The sequence below is a fragment of the Cryptomeria japonica genome, chromosome 10 (assembly GCF_030272615.1).
Source record: "Cryptomeria japonica chromosome 10, Sugi_1.0, whole genome shotgun sequence".
NCBI lineage: Eukaryota > Viridiplantae > Streptophyta > Pinopsida > Cupressales > Cupressaceae > Cryptomeria > Cryptomeria japonica.
Window position 1 is genome coordinate 673201235 of NC_081414.1, and position 18399 is coordinate 673219633.

Genomic DNA, 18399 nt, shown 5'->3' on the forward strand with positions numbered 1-18399 from the left:
GATAACTCACTACTCTACACACTTCAATCTATTAGAGAGAATATCCAATCCATTTACCAAGTAAAATATGCATAAAGCAACAATGTAATGTGACTGTCAACATAACAACAGATAGAGGGTTACACAAAACATAATACATCTTCATTACTTCTTCCAAAACCATTAAAAATATTTGATCTTCATGGTGTATACTTCCTCTGTTGCACACCATTTCATCCATCCCTAAGAAATTACATTCAAATTGGTGCTAAACACCATGACTGTCACCTTGAACCTACAGATTGGGTGACAGTTAGAGGCAAATAATTGCTCTCCTTAAAAACCCTTCCTCCAAACCTGCCACCATGACTCAAATTCGACCATTACATGAAATATATAAGATCTTTCCCCCTATTACTGATTAACTACCCCTTTAGGACCAAATGGAAACCTTTTACATCAATTTTTGCAACTTTTTGCAATGTTGCTCTTTGCAACTTTTTGACAATTTTTGCATTTTAACCCAAATGACCTCAAACCTCTGCATACACATTCTTGACACTTCACAAGGGATTAAACAAAACATATTACATCATATTTAACCTCCCATGGGTTATTTGGCACAAATTTGACCTAATAGACCAATGTTGACCTGAGTGACCCTATTAGGACTTTAATAGACATTTTGAACAACCTGATACAAGTGGCTCATGTAGCCTTACATATTGATTCAAAATACATTGAAATAAATTCAAATGACCTTTAAAGCTCAAATATCAATGACATTGTTAATAAGAGAACCTTTTACCTCATGAAGCCTAGGTGCTCCTGCACCATAGTAGCGACCTTGAAAGCTTTCCAAGTCCCTTAGAAAATAGGGATAATAACTTGCCAAAAAAAAAAATTAGACTGAAACCTTCATCTTTGTATTCATTTCACCTTTGCCTCTTTATGTCTCTTGTCATCCTTCATCCTGAAACAATCTCTTTTTTACTCATATTAATTGGCAGAGTTCTCATACAATGACACTATCAATAGGAGCATAGGGAAGTCTTCTTTCCAAATTGTGTATGGCATCCACCCAAGGGGAGTATTGGGGTTAAGGGATTTGCCCAAGGAAAAGCCCATTAGTGAAAATGATGAAGCTTTTGCATCAGCTATCAAGGAGGTGCATGACCAAGTGAAGTCTCATCTCCAATAGACTGCAATGAAGTACAATGTGTTGGCATTTTCATGATGTTTTGATTGTCATTGATGGACACACACTTTCTTGATGTATGAGTTACGCTCAACCGGTAATCGCTCCAATCGGTATTGTGTATTATTGAATGTATAGTCTTTTGAATATCGGTGCTTTGTAGAAGATGTTTATCGGTCACAGATTGACTGAAGAGCTCAAGCGGTATGGGGATCCCAAGCGGTTCGAGGATCTCAAGCGGTACGAAGGACCCAAGCAGTAGTTAACTTTTGATCGGAACACTATGATCTACCAGTCTTCATTTTTGTCAAACCGGTAATCGGTATATTGTATTAACCAGTATTACTCTGTGATGAGTTACCAACCAATATTTTTGTAATGTGTGATGAGTTATCATCCACCGACACTTTGGTAGTGATTTTGTGTCGTGTTACCAAATATGTCTAGATGCATTGAACTTTAGAACTTGTAGTCTAATCCTATTGGACTGACATGAAATTAGTTTCCTTTATAAGGACATCATGTATAGGGTTTGCATGTATGAGAGATGTGTGATAGAAGAGGTTATGTGCGATCATTGAAGAGAAGATTAGGTCTGTGTGAAGAGATAGAGTGTGGAGATATTGAAGACTGAAGTAATGCTGAAATGCATTAACAATGAGCTATCAAGGATCTAACCAAGCATATTGTGCTAGTATCTAGATCACTCACTTGTTGATTACTAATATCTTCGACAAGTCTGAAACTCTTAACCGGGTAGGCCCAGCAAAGCCTTTGTAAATCCTCTAACAAGGTGGCTCACAACTGTGGATCTGAAATTCTCTAATAAGGTAGTCTTTAACAGGACTTATCTCCTAATAGAGATCTAGATTCCTAACAGGATCTATTCTGGTGAAGAACATTGTATGACCTTAACCGGTCTGGTTTCTATTCTGCAGATAGTTACTTGTGAGTTTCTGCTCATCGTGGTTTTTCCCATTTGGGTTTCCACATCACATATCTTGTGTTATGGTGATTGTACTCTTGTGGGTGAATGCTTTGTTTGCTATTTGGTTTGCATTTATCTTAACCGGTTAATTAGTGAATCTTATGTACCAGTTATCTGCTAAACAGTTTAAAAGTTTGTTTACAGTAATTTTTGGTATACTAATTCACCCCCCCCCCTGCCCCTCTTATTATTCATCACAAGGCTTATGCTGATAAGAAAAAGAGGGATGTGCAGTTTAGTGTTGGGAATTTGGTATGGGTACATTTGAAGAAGGAGAGACTCCCAAAGGGTAAGCACACCAAACTCATGCAGAGGAAGGTTGGACCATGTCAGATTTTGAAGAAATATGGACAAAATGCCTATGAAATCCAGCTTCCTCGTGATCTTGGATTATCACCCATTTTTAATGTGTGTGATCTTACACTTTTCAAAGGTAGTGACAATGACATTCCAAGGCATGAATCACCTAAGTTGAGCAAAGTGTTAGACACTAGAGTCACAAAGAAGACAAGGCACAAGGAGTATATTGAGTACTTGGTGGCTTGGCAGGACAAACCAGACTCTGAGGCAGTTTGGATGACAGATGAACAAATTTAAAACCATGGTGCAGACTTACAAACTCTGATCTCAAGTGGGCTTGAGATCTCTTCTCCCGGGGAGTATGGTGCAGGGGCACCTCATCAATATTCCAATCATGGCTCTAAGGATGAATACTAGGATCATTGTAGTGTCTTAGTGTGTCTTGTGTTTATGCAAGTTTGTTTAATGTATTCAATAAGCCCCACCATGTAAGCCCATGTCACCAATTAGGCAATTTGATAAGCCAATTGGGACAATATGGTCAATAGGGGTAGTAGATGGTTTATTTTTGTGTTTTGATAGGTTTTTGACATGTTTTAGAAGTGTTTGGTTGATCCAAGTGTGTGGATCCCAACCTTAGCAAGTGTGACAACATTTTGTGCAAAATTGCAAAATTGCAACTTTTAGGAAATGCACCTTTTGAGTGCAAAAGTGCAACTTTTTTGAAATGTGGTTGGGGAAGCCTTTCAACAGATCCAACCTCCTCCAAATTAGATTGGAAACTATTGGGTAGCTGTATAAACCTTGTGGACATGATTCCCAAGGTTTTTGTTGTTGTTTTGTGAAGTTGTGAAGCAATTGAACATAAAAATACTGAAGTTTTCCCAAAATTTATGTCTTTGCATTGATTGCGCGTGCCTGTACGGATTGGATTGAAGAACACCATTCATGTATTAGATAGAGTGATGAAGTAGCTTTGTTTTGGTGGTGGTCTGAGGTCCTAACTATTTCTGAGTAGAGAGAACCCTCCATTTTTCTGACTGTAACCCAAAAAGTGAGGGTTTGGAGAGGGTTTTGGATAAAAATGGCCTTATCTTGCATTCTAGTGCACTAGAAGACTCTTCCTTTGGTGGGATGAAGGGTAGGCCTCTATAATTTAGTTTTTTCATGGGTTTTTTGCATGGGAGACTTGATTGTGTGGAGAAAGAAGCAAAATTAGGTAGGCATCTCTATCTGACTACCTAGGACAAGATTTAGGACAGTCATCCTAAAATCTGATATCGGTGGATCCCAGGTGTGTAACCCTAGAATTAGAAGTTATTCACCATCCCCCACATGCTCATAAAGTTGGTTTTTCAGTTGGGATACCGGTAAAGGGGGTTGCTTTGTAAATTAGGCCTAATAGCCCCTATTGGGTCTCTTGGTCTCTAAGGGGTCCAAACCCTGGAGGTACAGATCTCATCAAACCATTTTGGGGATGAATGTAACTCCCAAAAGGGTATCTAGAATGGTGAATATTTTTTTAGAGTGTGTGGAAGATTTCAGAGTTAAAGGCAAAATACTGGTATAGGAGGGCTACTAACCTATGGGTAGGTTTCCAAAGGAGGTATAAGGAATCGATGCCTAAGTCTGAAACCAATGCTTGGAATAGTTCTTAGATGTCATGAATGGACCAATTCCAAAATCCCTAAGAGAAGGAGTCACTGGTAAGGCATGTTTTAGAAGTTGAAGCCTTTTATTCATCTTGAGTAGATGTTAGGCTTGAGTAGTGGAGAGTAGTTCTAAACCTTAAGATGTGGAGCCCTTTCTTATAGGGTCATTTTTGACATTTGAAGGGTCAGACCCTAACCTTTTGAAATTTTCCTTAGGTGTAAGGAGGCCTCTGCATCAATACCACTATCAATAACAACTTTACAACACTTACTGGATACCTTACATCTGGTCTTGAACAAGTTCCTCCTCTGCAAGGGTTCTTTATCTCCTCCGGTATGACACAAAGCTCTCCTTACCATCAATAGTTCTCCATCTTCTGGTTTATTGTCTGATCCGGTGGGGTTCTCCTCTACTACTGCTGCTCTTCTGATAGCCTCTGACTTCTTACATTCAAATGCATGGTGTCCTTCTCCGCCATATTTAAAACAGGTTCCTCTGAATGTCCTTCTGTCTTGTCTTCCAAAGTTCTCATTCCGATAACCATTCGGTTCTCTCCTTCGATAAAAATTTCTATCATCCTTCTAGTATGAATTACCTTCCTTTCTCACTCCCTTGTCCTTGTTCTGATCTATACTGGTTCCTCTTCCTCTGGTGTATCCTCTTCCTCCTTGAAATCTTCCTCCGATAAACCTTCCACCTCTACCTCTTTGTCTCTACTCATGCCTTTTATTCAGTTTCTCTTCAGCCATTATTCCATACTAGTAAGCCTCTTCAACATTCTCTAATTTGATCATACTGAGTTCATCTTGTATAGACATCTGCAATCCGTTCAAATATCTTGCAATTTGTTCAATTTCATCATCAACATGTCCAGATTTGATGTTCAAATTGTAAAATGCTTTGGTGTACTCCTTCACACTAGATTCCTTCTGTCTTAGATTCTACAACTTTCAAAACAAATCTACTTGATAATTTGTCGGGACAAACTTTGATTTTAACTTAGCAATCATCCTATCCCACGTCTTAATCTTTTCTTTACCTCTTCTTTGCCTATCAACTTGCAAGTGCTCCCACCAAAGAGATGCATGACCCTTCAACCGGGTACATGCATACTTCACCTTCCTCTCTTCTGTAGTGTTTTCAAAGTCAAAATACTTCTCCATCTCTGAGATCCAATCCATCAATTCATCTGAATCTAACTTCCCATCATATTCTAGTGGGGTAAAATGAGGTTTAGTGTTCACCCTACTCAAAACCCTTAAAAACCTTTCCTCTTCTAGATCAACTGCTAGTAGGTTCACTTGTTCTACAGGCTTCTTCTCCTTCATCTTCACTCACATCCTCAACATGTCAACTACTTCTCTAGGTTGTCTCCACGGCTTCTAACCGGGATGCTATTCCTTGCAACATCTCCATTACAGCAGGGTCTACATTCTCATGCGCTCCACCATTCCTAGTTCCTCTTCGTGTCATTGATCCATGCTAGTCCTCTGCAATTATAGGTCGGATCTGCAATCCGCCACCCTACAACAAGATTCAGGACATGCATCCTTTGGAACAAACTTCACTCCGATACCACTTGGTGCAGTCACCGACAAGGAGAGACCACCGATCAGCAAGAGTAAACACAACAGAATCATGCAGATATGATGGAGGCAATGCATAACAGATAGTTTTATTGCATGAAACTTAATTACATCCAACTGGTAACAATTGGGTTACAACATACCAGCACACAGGCCTAGTAGGATAGGTCACACCAGGACCTTCAATCAAAAGATCTATCTTCTAGGCACAGTCTATCTATTTGATACTCCTTGATTCTCTAATTGATTACATTCTAAATCATGATTACAAATATATATATCGATCCAAAGGATCTGGTCGCCCAAAAAGGATCAAAACTTGAAGAACAAGACCTAACATGCAAAATGAACAAGTCGGCCTCCATCAAGAGATTCCTTCGAAAAATCCAAAGGATGAAATGTAGAAGGTCAGCCACATGCCAAGAAACATCGAGATCAATGTCCAAGGCTCCACAAGCTTCGAAATGGGTTCCAGTAGATCACTAGAATAGGTCTCAGGAAATCGGTAACAAGAGACTCTCAAGGAAACCGATAGCGATATCTTGTCAGAAAGTGATCCAAATGAGATGCGGCTTGAAAGAAAGAAACAATGATCAAGTCTTCAAGTAGAATCCAACTCCACAGAAACCGGTGAGCCAAAACTGGGATACACAGAAAGGAAAACTGAAACTGCAAACAAAAAAAAAAGGAAATGTTTTTGGTTGATGCAAGATTGTTGTGAACTGGGGATGCTCCTGCATCAAAAACCTTGTGAATTCTCCATATAGTTCTCCTCATGACCACCATGTAAGAAGAAACTCTTCACATCCATTTGATAAAATGACCATCCCTGTGAAGCTACAAGTGAAAGTATAAGATGAATAGAATCCATTTTGAAAACAAGAGAAAAGGTCTTGAAAGAATCAATACCCTCAACTTGTGAAAACCCTTAGCAACAAGATGAACCTTATACTTATCAATAGAACCATTTTCATCATATTTGATATGATACGCCCACTTACAGTGAACTAAATTTCTTCCCTTAAGAAGGGGAACAAGATCCCAAGTGTGATTCTTAATCAATGAAGAATATTCCTCTAGCATAGCCCTATCCTACTCAGGAATACTTGTCACGTCTAAAAAAAATAGGATCATTTAAACCGGCATGAATCAAAAGAGAAATATCAAATATTTGTAAATGTGTGTGATGGGAATTTGAATGATCAACTAGCCATTCTCTAGCTACATCAATAGTACTACATGGCCATATGGGAAGTGATGAAATGGGTGGCTGGGGTTGAACTGTAACAACATACTCATCTTGAGAAGAGAGATAATCCTCAAGAGATGAAGGAGGAGTGGAAAGTGATGGAGAAGCTGGTGATGAAGATTCCATTAGAGGGTAGCACTCACCAAACTGGACATCTCGTTGAAATAAGACCTCTTAAGAAACAAGATCAAACAACCTGTACATCCTAACATCCTCATAGTAGCCAACAAAAATGAGTGGTCAATTTTTTCTCTCCATATATTTCCATTAAGCATCTAGAATAAATACCAAGCATCACTACCAAAAACTCGGAATGAAGATATTGTAATGGTCAAAAATAGGGTTCACTAGTTTAGATATGTAAACAAGGAATCAACCCACCTCCAATTATTATTACATTAAAGGGAAATGAAATCAATAGATTCAACTTTAATTCTATGAAAAGGGTTGAATGCATATTGAATCATATTCCCTCCTTGATTGAGTTGAAAATGAGATACAAAATTATATGAATTTAATTTAAGATCTAGGATTAAAGACAATAATCAACATGTGCAAACTGTCTTAAAGAAGATATACAAACACAATGTACAGATATAGAAATAGGAAGCACAGTGAATCAGTCACCGGTGAGGAGGGACCTCAAAGAGATCAATCTGGACTGGTCAACAAGAGTAGACACAATGGAAACACAAAGATATCATGGAGGCAATGAAGAACGGATTATTTAATTACATGAAAATTGATTACATCCAACCGGTAACAACCGGGTTACAACATACCGGCTCACAAGCCTAGTAGAACATACAGAATAGGTCACAACCAAGACCTTGAATCATGAGATCTATCTTCTATGCATAGTCTAGCTACTTGATTCTCTCATTGATTTATATTATATTCTAATGCGCAATTACAATTATATATATTGATCCAAAGGATCTAGTTGGCCCAAAATGGATCGAAAGCTGAAGAACAATACCTAACATGCAAAATAAACAAGGTTGGCCTCCAACAAGAGATTCCTCTAGAAAATCCAAAGGATGAAACTGATGGTATGAACGCCAAGGAATATCGGAATCAATGCCCAATGCTCTGCAAGCTTCAGAATGGATTCTGGTAGATCACCCAAAATAGGTCCAAGCAACCGGTAACAAGAAACTGTCACGAAAACCGTAGCAATATCTTGCTGGCAAATGATCCAAATGCAATGCGGTCTGGAAGCAAGAAAGATGATCAAGTCTTCAAGTAGAATCCAACTCCACATGATCCATTGAGCCAAAACTGGGACACGTAGAAAGGAAAATTGAAACTGCAAACATAAAGAAAAACAAAAAGGAAAAAAATTTTGGTTGATGCAAGATTGCTATGAACCAGGGATGCTCCTGCATCAAACATCTGAGATTATTCAAAAAATGTGAGCCTCTCACTTTGTTGGGGTCAGAGGGAAACCAAGGCAGTCTACCTTTACCTAATAAATCCAAGATGAATCTTCAACTGGTTTGTCCTTCCACTTCACAAGATATTCCTTATACTGACTACTCCGAGTACTATGCCCAATCCTACTATCCAAAATCTCTTCAATCTAATATGGTTCCTTATAGGGTAACTGTTTCTCCAAGTCTGCAACACTGTTCTTACTAAATTCTGGTTCATGATACTCATGAAGATCTGCAATGCTAAACACAGGTGAAATACTTAGAGTATCCGGTAACTCCACTTCATATGCATTTCCAGAACTAAACTTCCTCAAAATCCTGCAAAGCCCAAACTTTTGTTGGCATTACAGTAAGAAAGATTGTTGAAGATTATTGATATAACTGAAGAAGGATGATAACTATCTTTATAACATTATTTTTTCATTGATGTCAAGAAATTAATTATCTGATTCAGTATGATGTTGCCATATCTTGAGAAGATTGATTAGAAGAGAATTAAGATGTCGGTAAAAGACTCAGAAAGAATGTGATGAATAAAGAGGAGGAATAAGTTATTCAATGGGTAACTATTACTGAGTTAGACAATGATGAGATCATGATGTTTAGATTGTTTTGATATCCTACATATGTTGTTGATTGTAAGGTTAATACTATACTATGCCACTGAGCAAAGAACCTAGTCAGTAAACCCTAAGGTTATCGATATAGGTTAATGAAGGCAAAATGTCTACTGAGTAAAGTTTAGTATTTAAAGAGTTGCAACCGAGTTATGACAGTGCGCATGGGATGGATAAAAGCATTATTTAATGAAGGACAATGATTAGCTGGAGATGTATAAATGATTGGTATGTCATACATGAAGTTTGTTAAGGATCTATGGCAAAGGAAAATCGGCAAGAAGATCTACAGCACAGATTGAACCGCAATAACCTTATGCAAGTTCCAAGAAGGGAATGCAAGTCCCCAGGTAAGGTAAAACCTTTTCAGATCGGAAGGATACATTGAACCTGGTCAAGTTTGAAGATCTGATGGCTAAGATTGATCATGGGAAATGTGATCAAGGAGGTTCAGCGGTTAGCAATTGTTTATAAATAAGGAATTGTTGATAAAAAATGTATGTGAGCAAGTGTATGCACAGGGATGCTACATAGTGATTACCGAGCATAGAAGCTTGAAGACCTGTTTGAATAACAGAGTAGAGAGCCTAGCAGAGAGACAAGATAAGTCCTATGACTACATTATTTTGAGCAAATAAGAATCTACTTTAGCATTTTAGATGTGAAGTTGCAGATAGATTTTTATTACTGTTATTTTGTAATTGACAGAAAATCTCTTAACCAAGTGGACTTAACAGTCTTATTTGTAAACCCTCTAGCAAGGTAACATTCTAAGTGAGTGTTTGAAATCCTTTGACAAGGTCACTTCTAACAAAGTGAATATCCTAATAGATCTGAGGGAAATCCCTTAACCGGGTCACATCTAGCAATGTGTTTGTAATCTTTAACAGGATTTGCTTTTAACCGAGCATACTCTAGAAGAGTATATTTCTTAGTGGGTCCGAAATCCCACAGTGGTTTTTCCCTATTTGGGTTTCCATGTTAAATCTGGTGTTATGAGTGTTATTATGATTATGTGTTCATAAGTTTGCATGTTTAGCAATTTTTTGGTTAAGTTGCTAAAGTATAAGTTACCAAGGTTGAATCTGTTGATTTTATGGAAATTTTAGTTTGTATGATTCACCCCCCCCCCCCCTCTCATCTTGTTAGCTATTAGCATTTGTACTTTACATTAAGTATCAAAACTAACAATTGGTATTAGAGCTTTGGACTCCGAAAGAAAAAGTTTAAAGGTACTTGAGGCAAAGATCCGAAGATGTATAAAAGGGATGCACCGAAGCTGAACAAGTCAAGTTTCTCCACATGGCAGAAAAGGATGAAGTTGCATTTATCAGGAATTGGAGAATATGCAACATATTATCTGGAGAATGATTATAGTGCACCGAGCACCAACCCTATGACCTTGGAAGAGATTAAGGCAAAGCAAGAACATATTCAAGCTATGATTGAAATAACATTAGCATTGACCGACTCAGAGTTTAATGGTCTAGAAGGTTGTAATGATGCAAAAGCAATGTGGACTAAACTCATATCTGTGTATGGAGGTGATGAACATGTTCAAAAAGAAAAAGTAGATAGTCTAAGAGGACAACTTGAATCCATGAGGATGAATGAAGGTGAGAACATAACCCAATACAGTACAAGACTAAAGGAGATTGTCAATCAAATTAAAGGAGTAGGTGGAACTATTGAAGAAAAGGATATAACAAGTAAGTTGTTGAGAACCTTTCTACCAGCTTATGTTATTCGAGTCTCTGCAATCAATGAATTGAGGTCTATACCTAACATGCCAGTTTCTTTGTATGCTACTATTGGTAAGCTACATATTGGTGAATCTAATGATTACAATGATAGAATGAGTAAGTACTTTGAAGGGGATCACAGTGGAGCAAGTGAAAGATTTCGCATGAACATGGAAAAAGTGCACAAACTGTATGAGGAAATCAAGAAGCAAGAAGAATTTGAAGCATTATTGGCCAGAAGGTTACCGAGAGGAAAAGGTACGTATAAAGGAAAGCTACCTTTAAAATGTTTCAATTGTGATAAAATAGGACATATGGCTTCTAACTTCCCTAACAAAGAATCTAGTGAAAAGAGAGAATACTGAGATAATAGGCAGAAAGATAACCAATACAGAGGACACCGAGACTTTAGAAGGAGAGATAGAAAGACATGTCTAGTAGCAGATGAGGAATCCAATGATGACAAATCTGATGAAACTGATATTGAGGAAGTTGTTTATGTGGCCATTAAAGATGGATCTGATGAAGAAAGGTATGAAGAAAAAGCCCTAATATCTCACATAAATAATAATGATTCTTGGATCATAGACAGTGGATGCTCACATCATATGATAGGTGATAAACACAAGTTTGTTAAATTAGAAGACTATGATGGAGGCTATGTAAGATTTGGTAATGATGCACCATGTGTGGTAAAAGGTAAAGGATCTATAACACTTATTGACAATGATAAATGTGATGATGTATACTAGGTTGAAGGTTTGAAAGACAATTTGTTGAGTGTAGCATAGCTAAACAATACAGGATACCGAATAGAATTTCAGAAAGGAATTGTCAAAGTTCATGACAAGCATGGAAAGTTAGCTGCTACCGGAACACAAACAAAAGGTAATACATTTCATCTTGACTCAACTGGGAACAAGTGTCTTTATGCAAAGTTAGATGATACCTGGTTATGGCATAAAAGGTTTTGTCATGTAAATTTTGATAATCTCATCAAAATAAGTAAGAAGCACCGAGTAAGAGGTCTACCGAGTCTTGAAAAACCTGAGAATGCTATGTGCCGAGGATGCCAAATGGGTAAGATGACAAGATCAAGCTTTACAAGTAAGTCTTACACCTCTAAAGGAATTTTAGATCTAGTACACACTGATCTTTGTGGTCCTATGAAAGTTCAAAGTTATTATGGTGATAAATATTTCATATTATTTGTGGATGATTACTCAAGGATGATGTCAGTTATGTTTTTAAAAGAATAATTAGAAGCTTTTCAAATGTTCAAATGGTACAAGGCAAGAGTTCAAAATGAAATAGGAAGACAACTGAAATGTCTTAGATCTAGTAGAGGAGGAGAATTCACTTCTGATGAATTTAACTTATTTTGCAATGATCATGGTATAAAGAGGCAAGTATCTGCATTGAGAACACCTCAGCAAAATGGGATAGCCGAGAGAAGAAATAGATCAATTGTGGATTATGCAAGAACCCTAATGATAGAAAAGAGGGTACCTCAAACATTTTGGAGAGAAGCAATCAGCACTGCAGTTTACACCCTGAACCAAGTTCAACTGAAGCAAGGAACTATGAAGACACCATATGAGATTTGGTGTGACAAGAAACCTAATGTAAGTTACTTTAAAATCTTTGGAAGTAGATGCTATGTTCACAAAGATGACAGAAATGGAAAGTTTGATCAGAAACGTGAAGAAGGAAAATTTCTTGGTTATTCTTCTAGAAGTAAAGCATTTAAATGTCTGATCAAATCATCTAACAAAGTAGTGGAAAGTGCAAATGTGAAAATTGATGAATTTGCAAAAAGAAATGACGAAAGAAATTCCAAAGAACCGGAAGATTATGAAGAATTTGTTTATGTTCAACGGAGAAGTCCTACCGAGAATGCTGATGAAGAAAATGAAGATAATGTCCAGTTACCGAGTGATGGAGAAGATCATACAAAACCTACCGAGCCTATATTAGCCAAATATGTCAGAAGACATCATGCATCAAGTCAGATTATAGGAGATAAAGATGATTCGGTGATGACAAGAAACAAACTGAGACAGAACACATGTTTGATTTCTGAATTTGAACTGAGAATAGTGAAAGAGGCATTTAACAGTGAAGATTGGGTAAATGCTATGACAGAAGAAATTGATTAAATCAAGAAGAATGACACATGGACACTAATCCCAAGACCAAAGGACAAAAATGTAATCGATACTAAGTGGGTTTTCAGAAACAAGCTAAATGAAAAAGGTGAGGTCATTCACAATAAAGCAAGACTAGTTTGCAACGGTTATGCTCAAGAAGAAGGAATAGATTATGGTGAGACTTTTGCACCTGTGGCTAGACTTGAGGGAGTAAGAACATTGTTGGCATATGTTGCTTTCAAAAATTTCAAGGTATATCAAATGGATGTTAAATCTGCATTTTTGAATGGTATACTAGAAGAAGAATTTTTCATTGAACAACCTAAAGGATTTGTTGAAGACAAAAGTAAAGATCAGGTATGCAAACTGAACAAAGCCTTATATGGTCTGAAACAAGCACCTAGAGCATGGTATGAAAGATTGCACTCTTATTTAATCAAGATTGGTTTTATAAGGACAAGTGAAAACAACAATATGTACATGAAGAAAGATGAAGACAATGGAATACTGATTCAGCCATATTTGTTGATGACATTATATTTTGTGGTAATGGCTCCTTATGCAAGAACTTTGGAAATGAAATGTGCAAAGAATTTGAGATGTCACTAATCGGTGAGATAAAGTATTTTATAGGTTTACAGATATTGCAAATGAAAGATGAGATTTTCATTACTCAATCCAATTACATAAAGGAAATCTTGAAGAAATTTGGAATGGAGGATTGTAAACCAGTAAGTACTCATATGACTACTAATTGTAAATTATCAAAGTATGATGAATCTGCATCTGTTGATGAGACACTTTACCAATCTATGATTGAAAAATTGCAATATGTTGTGCATAGTAGACTGGATATAGCACATGCAGTAGGTATTGTAGCAAGATTCTCTGCAGATCCCAAGGAAACCCATATGACAGCAATCAAGAGAATTTTTAGATACCTGAGAGGCACTGAAGATTATGGCTTAGTATATGAAAAGAGGAATAATTTTGATTTAAAAGTTTATACTGATGCTGATTGGGCAGACAACATAGATGACAGGAAAAGAACAAGTGGTGGAGCTTTCTTTTTGGGATAAAGACTAGTAAGTTGGCTTAGCAAGAAACAAGGATGTATTTCTCAGTCCACAACAAAAACTAAATATGTTGCTGCAGCATTGAATTGTACCAATATAGCATGGATCAAACAACTGTTGGAAAGTATAAATGAGAAATTTACCGAGCCAGTAACTATATTCTGTGATAATACTAGTGCCATTAACATTTCAAAGAATCCAGTAATGCACTTTAAGACAAAGCATATATCTATAAAGTATCACTATCTCAAAGAAGAAAGTTGTGCTAGAATATATCAGCTCAAAGGAGCAATTAGCAGACATCTTCACAAAGCCACTGCCAAGGGACACTTTTGAGTATCTCAGAAGCAAGTTAGGGGTCCTACCCCTATCTTCTACTCACTAACTGAATTCGGTGATAGCATCAATTCAATGAATCTATAGAATATTATGTGTGGATTGATGCTGATTTATGCACTTTAGAAGGTTTTCTAAAGGTGTGCAGGAAAAAGTGAATAGAGACAAGTTGATCTGACTAAGACTGAGATGCTACACAGCAAAGAAAATCACTTCACAGAGGAAGAAATCATGATTTAGTTCTTTTACTTTTTGGCATTGTTGTCAAAGGGGGAGAAGACTAAATGGTTGGTTGACTGAATGGTAAAAGCCCTAAATGATGAAAATAATAGAAGACTAATGATAGGGGGAGATTACTGTAACACAGAAAAGACTAAATGCAAGTAAATGCAAGTCAACAACTCAGAAGCCTAATGAAAAATGGAGAAGACTTTAGAAGACAATAGATCAAGGATAATAGGAGAAGTCTAACAACAATCTGAATCCGACTCAATTTGAATATCTTGTTGGTATTACCATTTAATTGTTAGTTTTGCCATCAATACCAAAGGGGGAGATTGTTGGCATTATAGTAAGAAAAATTGTTGATATTCAATAAGGATATTGAGAAGGTTGTTGAAGATTATTGATATAACTAAAGAAGGATGATAACTATCTTTATAACATTATTTTATCATTGATGTCAAGAAATTGATTATCTGATTCAGTATGATGTTGCCATATCTTGAGAAGATTGATTAGAAGAGAATTAAGATGTCGGTAAAAGACACAGAAAGAATGTGATGAATAAAGAGGAGGAATAAGTTATTCAATGGGAAACTATTACCGAGTTAGACAATGATGAGATCATGATGTTTAGATTGTTTTGATATCCTACATATGTTGTTTATTGTAAGGTTAATACTATACTATGCCATCGAGCAAAGAACCTATTCGGTAAACCCTAAAGAACCTAGTCGGTAAACCCTAAGGTTATCAATATCGGTTAATGAAGGTAAAATGTCTACCGAGTAAAGTTTAGTATTTACTGAGTTGCAACCGAGTTATGACAGTGCACATGGGATGGATAAAAGCATTATTTAATGAAGGACAATGATTAACTGGAGATGTATAAATGATTGGTATGTCGTACATGAAGTTTGTTAAGGATCTATGGCAAAGGAAAATCGGCAAGAAGATCTACAATGCAGATTGAACCGCAATAACCTTATGCAAGTTCCAAGAAGGGAATGCAAGTCCCTAGGTAAGGTAAAACGTTTTCACGTCGGAAGGATACATTGAACCTGGTCAAGTTTGAAGATCTGATGGCTAAGATTGATCATGGGAAATGTGATCAAGGAGATTTAGCGGTTAGCAATTGTTTATAAATAAGGAATTGTTGATAAACAATGTATGCAGGCAAGTGTATGCACAGGGATGCTACATAGTGATTACCGAGCACAGAAGCTTGAAGACCTGTTTGAATAACAAAGTAGAGAGCCCAGCAGAGGGACAAGATAAGTCCTATGACTACATTGTTTTGAGCAAATAAGAATCTGCTTTAGCATTTTAGATGTGAAGTTGCAGATAGATTTTTATTACTGTTATTTTGTAATTGATAGAAAATCTCTTAATCAAGTGGACTTAACAGTCTTATTTGTAAACCCTATAGCAAGGTAACATTCTAAGTGAGTGTTTGAAATCCTTTGACAAGGTCACTTCTAACAAAGTGAATATCCTAACAGATCTGAGGGAAATCCCTTAACTGGGTCACATCTAGCAATGTGTTTGTAATCTTTAATAGGATTTGCTTTTAACCGAGCATACTCTAGAAGAGTATATTTCTTAGTGGGTCCAAAATCCCACATTGGTTTTTCCCTATTTGGGTTTCCACATTAAATCTGATGTTATGAGTGTTATTATGATTGTGTTCATAAGTTTGCATGTTTAGCAGTTTTTTGGTTAAGTTGTTGAAGTATAAGTTACCGAGGTTGAATCTGTTGATTTTATGGAAGTTTAAGTTTGTATGATTCAACCCCCCCCCTCTCATCTTGTTAGCTATTGGCATCTGTACTTTACATTAAGTATCAGAACTAACAACTTCTTCATCTGCAACTTATTATAAGTTCCAACTGGGAATCTCTCTTTTCTCAAATATACCATCACTTCATCGCCAACCTCAAATTCCTTATGTCTCCTCTTCTCATCTGCGTTCTCCTTATATTTGCTATTCATGTCTTCCAAATGCTGCTTAACCTCAATATGCAATGCTACCATGTGATCTGTAAAGTCTTCTGCTTCTGATCTTCTTCGGTCTTCACTCCTAGTGTCTCTCAATTCCGATATACCTCTAGGATGCATTTATGTAAAAATATCAAAAGGTATTTTTCGGGTACTTCTATTCACTTAATTATTGTAGGAAAACTCTTCTTGTGCAAGGATCAAATCCCAACTTCCAGTTTTATCTCCCAGTAAACATCTCAACAAGTTTCCCAAACTTCGGTTAACAACTTTTGTCTGTTCATCAGTCTTTGGATGAAAAGTAGAGCTAAACTTCAAATTTTTCTTCATCTTCTTCCAAAGTGTTCTCCAAAAATAGCCAACAAACTTAGTGTCACTGTTTGAAACTATGCTCTTAGGTAATCCATGCAATCTCACCACTTCCTTGAAGAATAGTTCTGCTACATGCAATGCATCTGATGTCTTCTTACAAGGTATGAAATGAGCCATCTTCAAGAATCTATCCACTACCACAAATATAGAATCATTCCCTCTTGATGTCTTAGGCAATCCAAGTACAAAATCCATGCTTATATCCTCCCAAGGTCTTACCAGTACTATCAAAAGTTTATACAATCCCACATTCTGACTACTACCTTTTGCAACTTGACAAACTCTACAACTCTGCACCTATCTCTTAACATCCTTATGAATCTAGGGCCAAAAGTACTGCTCACTCACCAATGCTATTATTTTGTCAATGCCAAAATGTCCAGCTAGTCCTCCAGTGTGTTTTTCCTTTATCAATTTCTCCCTCATAGAACTCTTAGGTATGCACAACTGAACACCTATGAATAACATCCCATCCTAAATGAAGTAATCCAACCACTTGCTTCTATTTACCATAACCAGTTCTCTACATGCTTCCTAAGGTTCTGCAAAATCTAGGTCATCATCATACAAGGTCTTCAAATCTTCAAATCCTAATACTATCACTCTCATCTTTGTCAACAAATTTCTTCTCCGACTTAATGCATCAACAACTTTGTTAGATTTTACACTTCTATGCTTCAACACAAAGGTGTAACTCTGTAAGAATTCTACCCATCTCATATGTCTCTGATTCAACTTACTCTCACTGTTCAAATATTGTAAAGCTTGATCATTTGTATACAACACAAACTCCTTAGGCAACAAGTAATGTCTCCACTTATTCAAGGCTTGAACTATGACATAAAACTCATGATCATACACTGAATATCTTCTCTAGGCATCATTTAGTTTCTCACTGAAATAAGCTATTGCTCTCCCTTCCTAACTCAAGATTGCTCCTATTGATGTTCCACTTGCATCACAATCCACTTGAAATACTTTATTGAAATCCGGTAAAGTTAACATAGGCTGCTCAGTCACTTTTTTGCTTCAATAGTTCAAAACTTTTGTTTTCTCTGGTGGTCCACTTGAATTCCTTTTGATCTCCTCTCATGGTCTCGGTCATAGGGTTACAAATTGAACTGAAATTTTTGATAAACCTCTGGTAAATACTAGCCAACCCATGAAATGATCTTACCCCTCCAATGTTTTCTAGTGTAGGCCATTCAACAATTTCTTTCACTTTCTCAGGGCCCATCTTCAAACCATCCTCATAAATCACAAATCCCAAATAGACTAACTCATCCTTCATGAAAGTACACTTCTTGATATTGATCAACAACTTCTCTTTTCTCAACCTCTACAAAACTTGTCTTAACTACAACAAATGCTCCTCTTTTGTCTTACTGAAAAACAAAATGTCATCCAAATACACAATAACAAACTTACCCAATAATTTCTTCAATACCTCATTTATCAACCTCATTAAAGTACTTCATGTATTAGTCAATCCAAAAG